This window comes from Pseudophryne corroboree, chromosome 4 (assembly GCF_028390025.1).
Source record: "Pseudophryne corroboree isolate aPseCor3 chromosome 4, aPseCor3.hap2, whole genome shotgun sequence".
Taxonomy (NCBI): domain Eukaryota; kingdom Metazoa; phylum Chordata; class Amphibia; order Anura; family Myobatrachidae; genus Pseudophryne; species Pseudophryne corroboree.
The window spans coordinates 419613743-419629165 of record NC_086447.1 but is presented as its reverse complement, the minus strand read 5'-3'; the positions used below and the strand labels follow the sequence as shown (position 1 = coordinate 419629165).

Here is a 15423-nt window from a genome sequence, read left to right as displayed (position 1 = left end):
CCCTTCGCCACACTGATACCCTTGGGTAGGATGCCAAATATGGCCCACTCAGGTGTAAAAGGTAAATAAGAGACCAAGTGGCGAGTAACATATCTCCATATTTGAGTCCAGAATCAGCGTATCACTGGGTTCATCCAAAGACATTACAATAGGTCCACTCTCAAAGACCTACATCTGAGACAGGAGTAATCCTATCAGTAGTCCTATCAGCTATCTACGGTGAGGGGAAAGATATGTCCTGTGAAATATGTTAAGGTAGAGTTCAACATATGATGCTGCAGGAATAATTTTTATTGAATGGCTAATGTTTGTAACAAAGTCTGTATAGTTAGGGATGGGAATTGGTCTCTCCATTGTGCAACTCCTGTTGTTATTATGTCATATTGTAGTGGGGTGTGTAAAAAGGAGTAATGAATAGATATGACTTTATATAAAGTGGTCTCTTGGAGCAATAGTCTGTCCAGAAGATTATCCAAGTCATCCGGTGATTATACTCTAGAAAGAGTCGCAACGTAGTGCCAAGCTTGGAAATAAGCTAGGAGGTCGAAGAACTGGGTATTTGGTAGCAGCTTGCGAGAAAAGCAATAGTTTTTTAGTCAAGGGGTCAGTAAGTTGTTGAACACAAGTAAGGTCCACCTTAGACCACAAAGTAAAGGGATGTCTCGCTTCTCTGTTGGAAGCCAGTGTAATGTATCTGGGGAAGAAAAAGAGATATAAATGAGTTGAATGAGTGCTTTTGGCAAAGGATAGGCCAACGTCTAGGAGTAGACTTTAATAATAGGTTAGATTGTACAGATAAAGGTACTTCGCAATCATGTAAGTGGAGGAAAGTGGTCAAATTGACTCCTTCTAGAAAGGCAAATTCTAAAGGTATATTTGCGTACATAGCTTTCTTATGTAACCAATTTCTAAAGTAACGGAGATAAGCAGTGTCACTATAAGCAATAATGTTAGGCAAATTAATACCAACATTTGTTTTACATTGTTGAAGTTTTACGAGTCCTATTTGAGCTTTCTTAGCATGCCAAATAAAGGTGCAGATCATCCATTCAGTGTCAAGAGTATTACTCCTAGTCAATAGAATGGGAAAGGACTGGAGAGTGTAAAGCAATCATGGAAACAGAATCTTTTTAATAGATTGGCCAATACTAAGTAGAAGAAGTTAAGCTTGTGCTGTCTCTCTTTATCTACCTGAATTCTGCATAAAATTGTAATCACATTTAAAACATATAAAGTATCAAGATTTTTAGGTATTTGCACCCCTAAATATGTGATTGATCTGGACGCCCACACAATGGGGATATTTCTTGACCATGCCAGGTGTATATAGCCCCTACGAAGGTAGATAGCAGTAGATTTTTCAAAATTCAGTGTAAAACCTGATATTAGGCCAAATATTTTTATCCTTTCCATCAAAGGTCAAAGGGTCCCCCTCGGATCTCACACACATAAGAGGACATCATCCGCAAAGGCGAAGATCTTAGTTACCTCTTTTCCAAAGCGAATCCATGAAATAATGACCAGTGCTGTACATTCAAAGCGTAGGATCTAAGGCCAAATTAACAAGGGACAACCTTGTCTTGTGCCCCTAGACATAGTGAGACTATCACCAACAGTCCCATTTATTAACAAGGAAGTGGTGGGTTGAGTATAAAATAATTTGAATGTGGTTATGAAGCTAGGACCAAACCCTCTTCTGGCTAGTATGTCATAAAGATATCAAACACTTTCGTGGCATCAAGACTTAAAAGAAAACTAGGGGAATCTGTCCATAAAATGGCAGCTATTACTGCTACGATCGCAGTATGAATACTCTTGCCAAAGTGTCTACCTTTGAGAAGTCTAGTTGATGATCTGTAAGTAGATAGGCAAGAAAAGACTGCAAGCGATCTGCTAATATCTTTGCCATCAATTTGAAATCAACGTTGAGTAACATAACTGGGCGATGAGAAGAGATTAGTGTCAAATCTTTGTTTGGCTTAGGGGTGAGTGTAGTAAAGCCCCAATTAAAGTTAGGAAAAGATGGAGTTCCCACCTCTGTATATAACAAAAATGCTCACGAACCACAGGGATTATGTCATGTTTCAACATTTTATAATATTCAGCAGAGAATACATCAGGCCCTGGTTCGCAAACTCATATGGAACGCTTATACTTATAATATAGCCAGACGGTACATCAGTAGGTGAAAGCTGGCTCCAATAATGTGGACAGAGCAGTAATTGAAATAAATATAAAAAATCCCTTAGATGCGTTTCTTCTGTCCTGTGGATTTTTCAAAGAAAGTAGCTACAGTATATGAGAGGATTTTTATAGTTAGATTTATTTTGTTATCATTGACCACCACGGATCATCTACCTGTGTATTTTTTCTAATGAATTATTTATTTTTATGTTCCTGGTGCCTTTTATATGTAGGTCAATAAAATCCAGCTAATTAAATAGTAACACATTTTGTAGGCTGGTGAAGGGAGGACATTGGGATGATTGAGGCGGGGACACTGTGACTGGACTGGTTGAGGGTTCCTAGGTGGAAGAAGTGAGATAGGGCAGTGGGCTGGTTGGGGAGGGGTAACACTAGACTGGAGAAGGAGGACATTGGGAAGACTAAGAGGGGATACTGTGACTGGACTGGCTGGAGCGGTACTTGGAGGGGGGAAGTTAGATGGGGCAGTGGGCTGGTTGGGGAGGGGTAACACTAGGCTGGAGAAGCGGGGACATTGGGAAGACTAAGAGGGGATACTGTGACTGGACTGGCTGGAGCGGTACTTGGAGGGGGGAAGTTAGATGGGGCAGTGGGCTGGTTGGGGAGGGGTAACACTAGACTGGAGAAGGAGGACATTGGGAAGACTAAGAGGGGATACTGTGACTGGACTGGCTGGAGCGGTACTTGGAGGGGGGAAGTTAGATGGGGCAGTGGGCTGGTTGGGGAGGGGTAACACTAGGCTGGAGAAGTGGTGACATTAGGAAGACTAAGAGGGGATACTGTGACTGGACTGGCTGGGGCAGTACTAGGAGGGGACGAGTTAGATGGGGCAGTGGGCTGGTTGGGGAGGGGTAACACTAGGCTGGAGAAGGGGGGACATTGGGATGACTAAGAGGGGATACCGTGACTGGACTGGCTGTGGCAGTACTAGGAGGGGGGAAGTGAGGTGGGGCAGTCGGCTGGTTGGGGAGGGTAGGATTATGATGGTAAACTGGTGGGAGACACTGGTATGTGGGGGCAGTGAGATGGTGGGAGACACTGGACTTGACAGGGAGACACTGGGATGTGTATGTGTCAGTGAGATGGGGGCATTGGACTGGGGGAGAGGGGGACACTGGGCTGGGGGCATCGGAACACTGACATGGGGTTGTTGCACTTTTCTGGCCCTGCACACTGACAGCAGCCTCCTGAGCACACCTCCAGCAGTCTCCTAAGGAGCCCCTCAGTCTCCAGCTGCTGCTGCAATCTGGTTTATCCCTAAGAGACTGCCAGCAATCCCTGTATGGCCAGAGTTCAGGAGCTGGGATGTGCAGTGGGACCTTTCCACGGTGGTGCGAGTCAGGTTTTAGACACTAGTACACTACTCAGGCAGCCACCGTCACTGAGACGCCAAGCTGTGAGCAACTGGAGACGGGGCCTCCCTACAGCTCACTCTGGTTGTCATGCGCTGAGGCCAGCTCCTGATCAGCGCTGGCCAGGACACATATTTTTAAGAATTAAATTTAAAAAAAATAGCTTGCCAGGAGTATTCTCCGCAGGCAATCAGAAATGGCTCCACGGCCCTAAGCGTCTGTCTTGGTTGCCTAGCGGTAAAATCCACTACTGCCTGTATGAATCTGTAATAATGTGTGTTCCTGGAGAAAAAAGTAACAATACTGTATATACTGCTGCACATGTAATGTAGCACCACTGTAAGTGTTTAAAAAAAATAGTATACTTTTTAACATATAGGTGACATTTGGCTCTTGGTGGTAATGTGTGTGTGGCCTATTGAATTGAGATTAACAACCACGATTCTACAGTGTACCATATTTGTGTTTCTTTCCTTCTGCTAAGTCAGAGATTGTATTGAATGATTGGGGTCAGGAGTGTACATCTGTATTTCAGTGACAATAGGTGATTGTTAGGCAGTATGTCAGTTTTATGACCTGTTACACTGTGTCTAGAATAGCTGAACATCTGAGTCATTTTCTGCTAAAATGATCGTGTGAAAATAACATATTACGTTTCACTGAGAAAAGACAAAGGACCCATTAACTGCTGTCTCTGGACTTATACAACATACATTTCCAATTACACAGACTCAGTGAAAGGCAGATATTTCATCCAAAATCCTGTAAATGCTGAACCTTTTTGTTGTCCTCAAAAACAGTATTATTGAAAATGATGGTCCTTTTTCTAGTAACTTTTTTTGTGTGTAGGTAAGTTTTTTAAGTTTTATAGAAGCTTGTTAAAACTTAAAAATAAAAATAATAATATATATATATATATATATATATATATATATATATATTATATATGTATGTACAGGGACGGACTGGGGGCTGAAATCATCCCTGGCATTTGCGTGCACATCGTGCCGTGAAAAGGGGCGCGCGGACACTACGGACAGGAGGCATGTTATGAGTCAGGGGGGTGGGAACTCGAGACATGTCCCTATTTACACTCGAAAAAAAAATCTATTTCAAAATACCCAGGTGTCCAGTACAAACACAGGTGAGCTGAGTATAATAAATCCAAGCACAAAGGGTCGGCACTCAGAGTCTTCGAATAATAGATACATAATATAAGTCTACATTTCGGTGTGTATAACACCTTCTTCAGTACAAAAATAGAACAAACAGGACACTGAGTGCCGGCCCTTTGTGCAAGGGTTTGATGCAGACCTGAAGTGTTGCCCTATGCGAATAAACAAACTGTGATATAGGGTCACAAGAATGTGATATTGGGATACAGGCACACTAGAGACTGACTGTAGAGATTGTGGGTATATTAGGGCATATTGCAAAGTTACAGTATGTCCATAAGGTTATAATTCTGCCCCTCACATATCAGTAGAATGTTGATCTCACCCAGGAAGCCTGAAGAGGAGTCTGGGGTGGTTTCATTAATATGTGCAGTTCATTCATTATGATCATGTAAGCAGGAAAGCAAGCATAAATATTTTGTATACATCTGCAAACACTGTAGATTACTCAGGATGCTGTTTCGGCAGCAGAAAATCAGCCTGGTCACAAGGTGGGACTTAATCTAAACAGGAATCAAAGACTTCAGCACATTTTATCTGTTTTAAAAGTAAAGTTTATATTTCTATAGCTGTTCCCAAAATCATAGACAAATACTTGCAGTCTGTGCACTGGACTGGTGTGATAATCAGAGCATCTAGGGCGTATAGGAGAAATAAGGCATCTAACAGTCTGTTTACACTCATTTTAAAACTTAAATAAAAGAGATTAATTGAAGCGTAACATATTGCATGTGGCTGTTACACAGGGAAAATAGGTACAGTTATTTATACTTAAGTTAAAGGTTACGTGGGGAGTCCTGATATGTTTCTGTGTTATTTAACTGGTCAGCCAGTCATCAGGACTTGGTTTTGACATCACTAAAGGGGAAAGGGGTATACTGTAGTTGATAAAAGGTAGGGCAGCCTTTTGTTTTATGTCAGACTTGGGTGGGTCAATTCTAAGTTGAGGCCTGGACCTGGTATCCATTTGGATGGTCAACAATGTTAAGGTCGACAGTCATTAGGTCGACCACTATTGGTTGACATTGACATGGTCAACATGGACACATGGTCGACACATGAACATGGTCAACACATGACAGGTCGACACATGAAAAGATTGATATGGCTTTAAAAAAAAAATCCGATTTTTAAATTTTTCATACTTTGCCATCCACGTGGACTACAATTGGGAATAGTAACCTGCCGCAGCATGGCAAGTGAAGCAAGCCATGCAAGGGGACGCGGTACACTAATTGGGGTTCCTGGTCATTTTATGGAAAAAATGACACCAAAAACAGTTAAAATCTCCATGTCGAACTTTTCATGTGTCGACCATGTGTCCATGTCAATGTCGACCAATAGCGGACGACCTAATGACTGTCGACAACATTGTCGAACATTCATACCAGAATCCCTGGACTCCTGCCATGTCCCTCAGCCAGAATAAGCCACATGTAATTCTGTGTATATTTTTCCTTTTTATTTTGAAATTGCAAATTCATGTTTGTCTATGTAATCTGCAACCCTTTTTAATTTACATATTTTCTGTAACTAACATTGTACTTCCTTGTGTAAATAAAGTGTTCCATAATTAGTCTATTTTCATATATACTCCAGAACCCAGTCTTTGAAGATGCTATCATATTGCTAAGGTTACGCTATAACTATTATTCATTGCCAAAGACCAACTAACTTACTGGTAGTTTGTGTCGCAGAAATTGTGCAATTATGGTACAGGGTTAGGGACTCTGTGGCTACTTTCTGATTTCTACAGGTGGCAGCTGTAGAGAGGTGTATGGTATAACAGGCAGAGTGATAGCATATTCATTGTATTAAATTTGTCTCTGCCCTGACTACTGTATATCAGGGCAAGGGGATCTTTGCAATCACAGTCCTGACCCTAGTGCAGTACAGTTATTGGCTCTGACATAGTCATTGCCAAACTCAGGGATACCTAATGGGGTTTCTGACACTGACATTGGGATACCAGATCACAGGAAGCTGACAATAAGATGCCAGGACACAAGATGCTGACACTGCTATACAGGGACACAGGAAGCTGATGCACCAGCACAAGAAGCTGATACTGGGATACAGGTACACAAGAAACTGACACTGTGATATTTGGCCACAACCATTAGGCCCTCATTCGGAGTTGATCGCTCACTAGCTGTTTTTAGCAGCCGTGCAAACGCATAGTCGCCGCCCACGGGGGGAGTGTATTTTCGCTTTGCAAGTGTGCGAACGCCTGTGCAGCCGAGCGCCTGCAAAATTTTTTGTGCGGTTTCAGAGTAGGTCTGAACTTACTCAGCCCTTGCGATCACTTCAGTCTTTTTGGTGCCGGAATTGACGTCACACACCCGCCCTCCAAATGCCCGGACATGCCTGAGTTTTCCCTACCACTCCCAGAAAACGGTCAGTTGACACCGATAAACGCCCTCTTTCTGTCAATCTCCTTGCGATCGGCTGTGTGTATGGATTCTTCGTTAAATCTATAGCTCAGCAACGATCCGCATTGTACTCGCTTGCGCAGTAGAGACCTGATCGAAGCGCAGAGAAAAATTGGCAACGTGCGATGAACTCGGAATGACCCCCATAGGGGGTCAAAAGAATTAGTCAATGTGATAAATGGTAACAAGAAGCTGACACTAGGATTATCCAGCAAGTTTTATTATTAATGGAATGGTTTTGCTATAATAACTGTTTAGCAGCCAGCAATGTATACAGAAGGGTAGAGAGTGAGACAGCAGAGCTTTACCTCTGTTACTTCTACAAACAGAACACTGATAAAACAGAATTTGTTATGCAAAATCCATTGCACAAGATTACACTGAAGAGCAAATTCTCATATCACAGATGCCGTTAATCACACATTCTCAGAAACAAAAAACATTTAAACAGTGAAACAATATCCAATAAAAAGGAGCCAGGCTTATCATGTTGGTATGTTTTTAATGAATAAAATGCTGTATGCACCAATGTATAATCAGATAGCACATACTGTAGCAGATAGCCCTTGCTATTCATTTATATAAACATAAACGTTGTTACCATTATAACCTCAATACATTGGCTGGGAACTATGACTGTTTGGATTTTCCCACTTCTACTGTATATGAGGAGCAGTGACGTGCTTCCTTAGCTTTTTAGCTCACTGCATGTCCCTTATGAGGAGTTATGTCTATGAGTTGTGTCCAAAGAGTGCTTGTCCTGTTATTTATTATAGATATATAACCAGTCCTACATTGCTGACCTGACAAACTATAGATACGAGAGACACTGTGCATAGGGCCAGGTTCAGGTTGGATTGTAAAATCTGCTTAGTAGCAGAATTTGCAATCCTTGTGATCGCATGCTGGGGGGCGCCCATCGCAGGACAAGGCTGCCCAGCACGCTCACCCCCCCCCCCCCTTTTAACAAGCAGAAATTGCGATCGCAACTCAATTTCTGCTTCATCATTAAAATTAAGGAAGCCTCCTGCCAGCATAAACGCGCTGCCATTTTTCTAATCACGGCGGCTGCCTGATCACGCCACATACACGCCCCCATTCACGCCCCCCCACTGCCACGCCCCCGTTTTGATGCCACACCCCTGCAATGCTCCGTCTCCGCCTAGGAAACGGAGCATTGCCCCCTCCCCCCCCCGGGAAACACTGCTGTCTGATTGACAGGCAGAGGCGTTCACATTTTCTGCGGGCAACCTCAATCAGGCCCATACACTTTACTGCCCTAACTTTATGTTACTTTGGGCTATAAAAATATTTTGCACATTTTTTATTCATGTAAAAATGATCTACTTTACAAGAAACATTTTTTAATTGTTAGATCTTATTTGTAAGATCTGAAAAATTGGTTTGTGCATTTAATTCCCATAACTACTATCACTGTGCTAGGTTTCCCTCAATGAGTTTGGATGGTAATAAACAGCAATAACTCTACTGAAACACTATCATGCAGAAATGATGTAAGTCAAGCTACAGTTGAGGAGACCTGTGTATTTAAACAGAACTTAGTTACAAGGATCAGAGGCCTTTTATAGACTTACTTCAGAAATGTATATATTACTATTTCCTATGTCAAGGGCAAACATATGTACTTGGTTTTCCAGCACACTCATGTTTTATCACAGGAAATATTTAACTTGGCATGTTTATTTATTTATTTTTTTAGACAAATTCAGGCTACTGAAAGGTGAGGATTAAGGGAGTCGGCTGGGGGTGGACCTGCAGCGCAAACGCGGGAATTCTACAGAGATCCAAAAGATTGATTTAAATAAATTAAAGAACACCTGCCGCAATAGCTTTTCACTTTCATAGGTTTGGGTCCCAAAATGTTGCTTTTTCACACACTCTATATCTAAAAGGTTAAAAATAAATAAAAAAAATCACACTATAAAATAACAGCAGTGAACTTAGCTGCACCCAGTACACAGGGTGTTTTAGGCACATTCAGAGCTACAGTAAAAAGAATGCAGCATTTACCATAGAGACAGAAGTTGTAGCTGTATCCACCATGTAGTCGATGCCACTTGCTGGAAATCAAATACTGTACAACGGCACTTTACTACATTTTGGGCTTAATTCAGACCTGATCCCACCATGGCTCTAACTGTGTGGAGTTTGTATATTCTCCCCGTACTTGTGTGGGTTTCCTCTGGGTACTCCGGTTTCCTCCCACAATCCAAAAATATACTGGTAGGTTAATTGGCTCCCTACAAAATTAACCCTAGCGTGAATGTGTGTGTGTGTACATGTGGTAGGGAATATAGACTGTAAGCTCCACTGGGGCAGGGACTGATGTGAATGGCCAAAATATTCTCTGTAAAGCGCTGCAGAATATGTGTGCGCTATATAAATAACTGGTAATAAATAAATAAATAAATGACCATTGTTCTCTAATGGGCAAAACCATGTGCACTGCAGGGGGGTGGGGGGGGGGTGGTGCAGATATAACATGTACAGAGAGGGTTAGATTTCGGTTGGGTGTGTTTACTTTAAACTTAAATCTAAATTGCAATTACAATAGAGATATTTTGGTTTACTGTAGCTGTCTAGTAACTGCACACGTCACACACCATGGGGGTCATTCCGAGTTGTTCGCTCGTTATTTTTTTCTCGCAACGGAGCGATTAGTCGCTAATGCGCATACGCAATGTCCGCAGTGCGACTGCGCCAAGTAAATTTGCTATGCAGTTAGGTATTTTACTCACGGAATTACGAGTTTTTTTCTTCGTTCTGGTGATCGTAATGTGATTGACAGGAAGTGGGTGTTTCTGGGCGGAAACTGGCCGTTTTATGGGTGTGTGCGAAAAAACGCTACAGTTTCTGGGAAAAATGCGGGAGTGGCTGGAGAAACGGAGGAGTGTCTGGGCGAACGCTGGGTGTGTTTGTGACGTCAAACCAGGAACGACAAGCACTGAACTGATCGCAGATGCCGAGTAAGTGTGGAGCTATTTAGAAACTACTAAGAAGTGTCTATTCGCTATTTTGCTAATCTTTCGTTCGCAATTTTGATAAGCTAAGATTCACTCCCAGTAGGCGGCGGCTTAGCGTGTGCAAAGCTGCTAAAAGCAGCTTGCGAGCGAACAACTCGGAATGACCCCCCATGTGCGGTGCTAGAAGACAAACTCACAAGTCAGAGAGATACTCTTACAGAAGTCACCCTATTTCCCCTGTGGAACATAGACCTCCCTGTGGACTATTCCCTCTTCCATGAGCTGTGTGCTGGATGCCTCCTGATAACAAAGAGGAGACACTCAGCACAAGATTGTTTTGCTTCTTCCTGGACTCTTCCAACCCTACAGACAGCCTCCTGCAGTGACTAAAGCTCCAGCATAACAGGGGAGTGACTGTATAAACTGATTTCCAGTAACCAGGGTGCTATCTGGCCAACAGAAACCCATCCCCCATAAAGGCTTCCATGATGTGATTGTTTTAAGTTTATATAGCAGGTGATTACTGCAATATTTCTGTATTATTTGCAGTGTAGACTGTACGTTATCTATACATATAATACAGCTGAAAGACAACGGGCGATCTGGCACAGGATTTATTTAAGTATAATAATTCATAAATTTGAGAGAAAAGAACCAAAAATGGACAGTGTGTTACCCTTATTAATAGGGAGAAAAAAAACGTATATTACCGTTTTTTCTATAGTATGCTGTCCTAGTTGGTGGTGCACCCAGAGCCAGAAAGTACGTAGACTTGCAATAGGAGAGAAAAGAAGGCTCTTGTGTGGGCACAATCTTGAGAAAAAAAGTTGATAATGTATGAAAATATAGAGAATGCTTAAGACATAACTTTTATTAATATTTTTAAAACAAATTGCCCTTCCCAAAGATCTATGAAAACAATAAAGATTAGAAAAAATGTTAAGAATGTTCTGGTCTCTTTATTACAAAGAATATTTGGAAAGGTTGTAGACATTGGATTGTCATACCCCCATTTCCCCTGACCAGTACAGGGTTTCTGTATTGATGGAACCGGGGGTTGGTCAAAACACAGTTTTTATTAGGAAGGTCCAAATAATTAAACTATGAATAACTAGAATGGTAATCAGCGGTCACCACTCTAGGGATTATACACCTAAATTACATATAAATACCACATTTACAGACAGAATTGAGGGCATCATATTATAGTCAAAAAATTGTTAATATTGTGAACACTGTAATGAAAAAAATATATATACAGGATAGAATTAGTGGTGATACTGCTGTTGGTGTCTAATGTCACATAAAGGAGGAAATTAATTCCTGCTCTACAACACCAAGTATTCGCAGGCAGTCACCTCTCCTGATACTAACCCGGCCCAACGCTGTTTAGCTTCCAAGATCGGACGAGATCGGGCGCTGACAGCGTGGTATGGTAGTAGAGATTTATGTGTACACCAATGAGAGTGCACCTATATAAGAAATAAGAAATCGGAAGAAACAGAGAAGAGATGGAGGATAGGAACAAAAAGTGGATCTGCTTTCCACGTTAGTCCCGGTTCAAAAGTTCCCACCGGTGTGGTACAATGTTCCGGGAATCATGGATGAGAGTCCACGAAATTAGTGAATGAAGAAATGAGATAAACCGTTGATTGAATAACAATTTAGATATAACCGGCAAATTGCTTTAGCAGGATAATAAAAAGATTTTGCTGCTACACAAAATATAACCACAAAGGACTGGATATTCCAATAGTAATGGGAAAAATTCCCTGGTGTCTCACCCTTAGATACTGGTGTGATTGAAAGTCCTATTATAACATACACATGAAAATCTTAATTAGAAGAGAGTATACCCCTTGCAAGGTGAGGGATATATGATATAACAAAAAAATATGAACAAGTTCTCACAGTATCAGGTAGAGTACAATTCAAAACACCATATGTCAATATAAGGTACAGGTGATATAGAGCTTTGTGAATGAAGGGTATATAGCCATCAGAAGAAACATGAAAAAAACATGAAAAAACATCCCAATATGGAAAGAAAAAAAATACAGAAAGAGTGTCAGTGTTTACAAAAAGAGAGATAAATCTATAATAATATGGATGCCAATTAATCTATTGGTATATATGTAGGAGATAAAAAATAATAATGATAACGCTATCCTGGCCTCAGTTGAGAAAAACTGAGAATTTGGCTCATATTATGGAGAAGCCCCTTAACAACAAGATCACACTGAAAAATAAAAGTGTGATTAGGGAAGGAAATAATATATAGTCTCCCTAAATAGAATGTTGCTATCCGTGGCATGGGTCCACAAGATAGAGGGGGCTTACTAATCTCCAATTCCTCCAGAAAACCAGGGAAGCCGAGTAGGTATCAGGATAGTGCCATTGTTTTGACCAACCCCCGGTTCCATCAATACAGAAACCCTGTACTGGTCAGGGGAAATGGGGGTATGACAATCCAATGTCTACAACCTTTCCAAATATTCTTTGTAATAAAGAGACCAGAACATTCTTAAAATTTTTTCTAATCTTTATTGTTTTCATAGATCTTTGGGAAGGGCAATTTGTATTAAAAATATTAATAAAAGTTATGTCTTAAGCATTCTCTATATTTTCATACATTATCAACTTTTTTTCTCAAGAGTGCGCCCACACAAGAGCCTTCTTTTATCTACTATTGGAAGTCCATATAATAAAGCTGTAAGGGATGTGTCTGTACATAGCAATTATTTTAGAGAAATAGACTTCTAGGAACTGTTTATGAACTATGGAGACAATTTTTTTGTAGGGTATTTGTGTCTGTCTGTTTGTTCGGGCATCACACAAAAATTACTGGATGAATTTGGGTTGTGTTTTAACTATTGTATAGCTTAGTGACTTAAAAAGAAACTGATGTATGTATGATCTCGATGTGACATCAAGGAGAGGAGCAATAAAGGAACAACCAGATGCTTGATACTTGACGCGCGCAGTGTGCAGGCTCCTTAATTTCAACAAAACATAAGGGGTGGAATTCAAATGTTAGAAAAGTCGGTTGGGTGTCTGTTTTTCCTGTCTATTAGATGGAAAAAAAACAGACTCCCAACTGACTTTTCAAACATTTGAATCTCCCCCAAGATGTCAGTTACTTTTAACTCAGCTACATACAGTATACCATGTCCACTAGCAAGTGAAATTACAAGAGGCCACCATATAGTAGGAGAAATATTTTATGTGGCAGATACATTTTATATTTGGAAATGATGGCCAAAATTGGTTTTGTATGTTTCAGTAAAGACTACGTAAAAGGATGATACGAAGATATGACATACATAGTTCCAGTAGCATGAAAATTATTTTGCTTCTTTCCTGATTTCTTGTTTTTGTATATTTGTCACACAATCGTTTCAGATCTGCAAACAGAATGAAATATAAGACAAATTCAGCCTGAGTAAGCACAAAATACAATTTTTAAAGGATTATTTTGTTCGTTAAAGAACAAAAGTTTTCCAACACCTACAGTATATCACACGTGAAAAATTAATTGCTCCTCACCTAAATGTAACTGGTTGTACCACCTTTAACAACTGTAACCAAATGCTTCCGATAAGTGGAACCAGACTTTCACATAGCTGTGGAGGAATTTTGTCCCACTCTCTGCAGAATTGCTTTAATTCAGCCACATTGGAGGATTTGTTTGAGTTTTAAAAGTGTTTTACAGAAGGTAGTGGTCTGTCTTTGGAGTGTAGTTTAAGTATATTGAAATAAGCTATAAACAAATAAAATGAGGTAATACTTTATATGTTTCATTTCCTTCCTCTAAACATGCACATAACTTGGAAACCACCAAGTGATGTAAAACTGACCATAGTTTCCAGTAGTCTGTAATTTTCAGGGATTAATACCTGGGCACTTTCTTTCTGTTAATGTCACTATTTTTATTTTCAATAATGAATTAAGTAGACAGAACAATTTATCTTGTTGTCTATTTTGTGTTCAGATTTTACTACTCTTATTTATTATGTATGAACAGTTTCCTTTATAGCGCAGCAAATTCCGTCGCACTTTACTATTGGAAACAACAATACAAAATTGGGTAATAACAGACAGTCATAAAAGTAGGAAGACCCTGCTCTCAAGATTACAATCTATAGGGAAATAGGCATTGATACACAAGGATAGGCGCTATCTATTGCATAGTTGTCCACCAGATTGCAAAGGTTCTTGGTGGGCTGTGTGATATGGCCACACAGCAATGATAAACCGGGTGCAGGAGGAAGGGAAAGTGAAGAAAGAGAAAATATGTGAGGATATGAGTGGAGTGTACAGTATGGCTATAATTGGACAGGAAAGCTTAGGAAGGTTATGTGAGTGGTGGAATCAGAGAAGCGGACACTGAATGAGCGATTAGATAGGTCAGAAAGGAACCAAGAAAGGGCTGTGTTTTGAAGACCTAGGGATTGTAGTGTTTGTATGAAAAGAAAGCGGTCAACAGTGTCAAAAGCAGCAGACAGATCTAGAAGAATATGTGAGTAATTTCTTTTAGACTTCATTCATTACTTTAGTCAGTGCATTCTCTGTGGAGTGCTGGGAACGAAAGCCTGACTGAAGTGGATCCAATAAATTGTGTGAGTTAAGAAAGTGTGTGAGGTGAATGTAGGCAAGTCGCTCAAGTAGCTTGGAGAGGCAAGGTAGCTGAGAGATGGAATGGTAGTTTGGAGAATTAGGGTCAGAATTTATTTTTTTTCAGAATGGAAGTAATCAATGCATATTTGAGCAGTAAAGAAAAGATACCATTAGAGAGAGTGAGATTGCAAATGTTAGTTAAGGTTGGGATGAGCACAGCAGACAGAGATTTACTTATTTGTGAGGGTGTAGGAGCAAGAGGAGAGGTAATATAGTAGCAGGATGAGAAGAGTGTAGATACTTTATCTTCATTTGTGGGATCAAATGAAGAGAAAGTGCCAGAGTGTTCATGGAAGGAATTAAGCAGGTCACTGACTGAGGAAGAGCATACCATTTCAACTCGGATCTTATTAATCTTGTCCTTGAAGTAGGAAGCAAGATCTTGCGCCTTGATAGTGGCTGGTAGTTTGGGTGAGGGAGGCATAAGAAGTTATTTAAATGTATTAAAAAGTAATTTGGGGTTAGAGGCTTAAGCAGAGATGAGAGTTTGGAAATATGTTTGTTTGGCAGCGTCCAGGGCATTATGATAAATGTGGCAGAATGTCTTATATGTGAGGAAGTTGCTTGGGATACGAGATTATGCCACTGACATTCAACT

At 40.6% G+C, this 15423-nt stretch overlaps 1 protein-coding gene and 1 pseudogene across 4 annotated transcripts in view; one reads left to right on the top strand and one right to left on the bottom strand.

Moving 5' to 3' along the window:
• The window catches only part of COL12A1 (collagen type XII alpha 1 chain), a 248292-nt gene that overhangs the window by 68541 nt on the left and 164328 nt on the right, over positions 1–15423 (top strand). The gene's annotated exons all lie outside the window — the stretch shown is intronic.
• On the bottom strand, positions 11474–11592 carry LOC134912198 (5S ribosomal RNA; annotated as a pseudogene).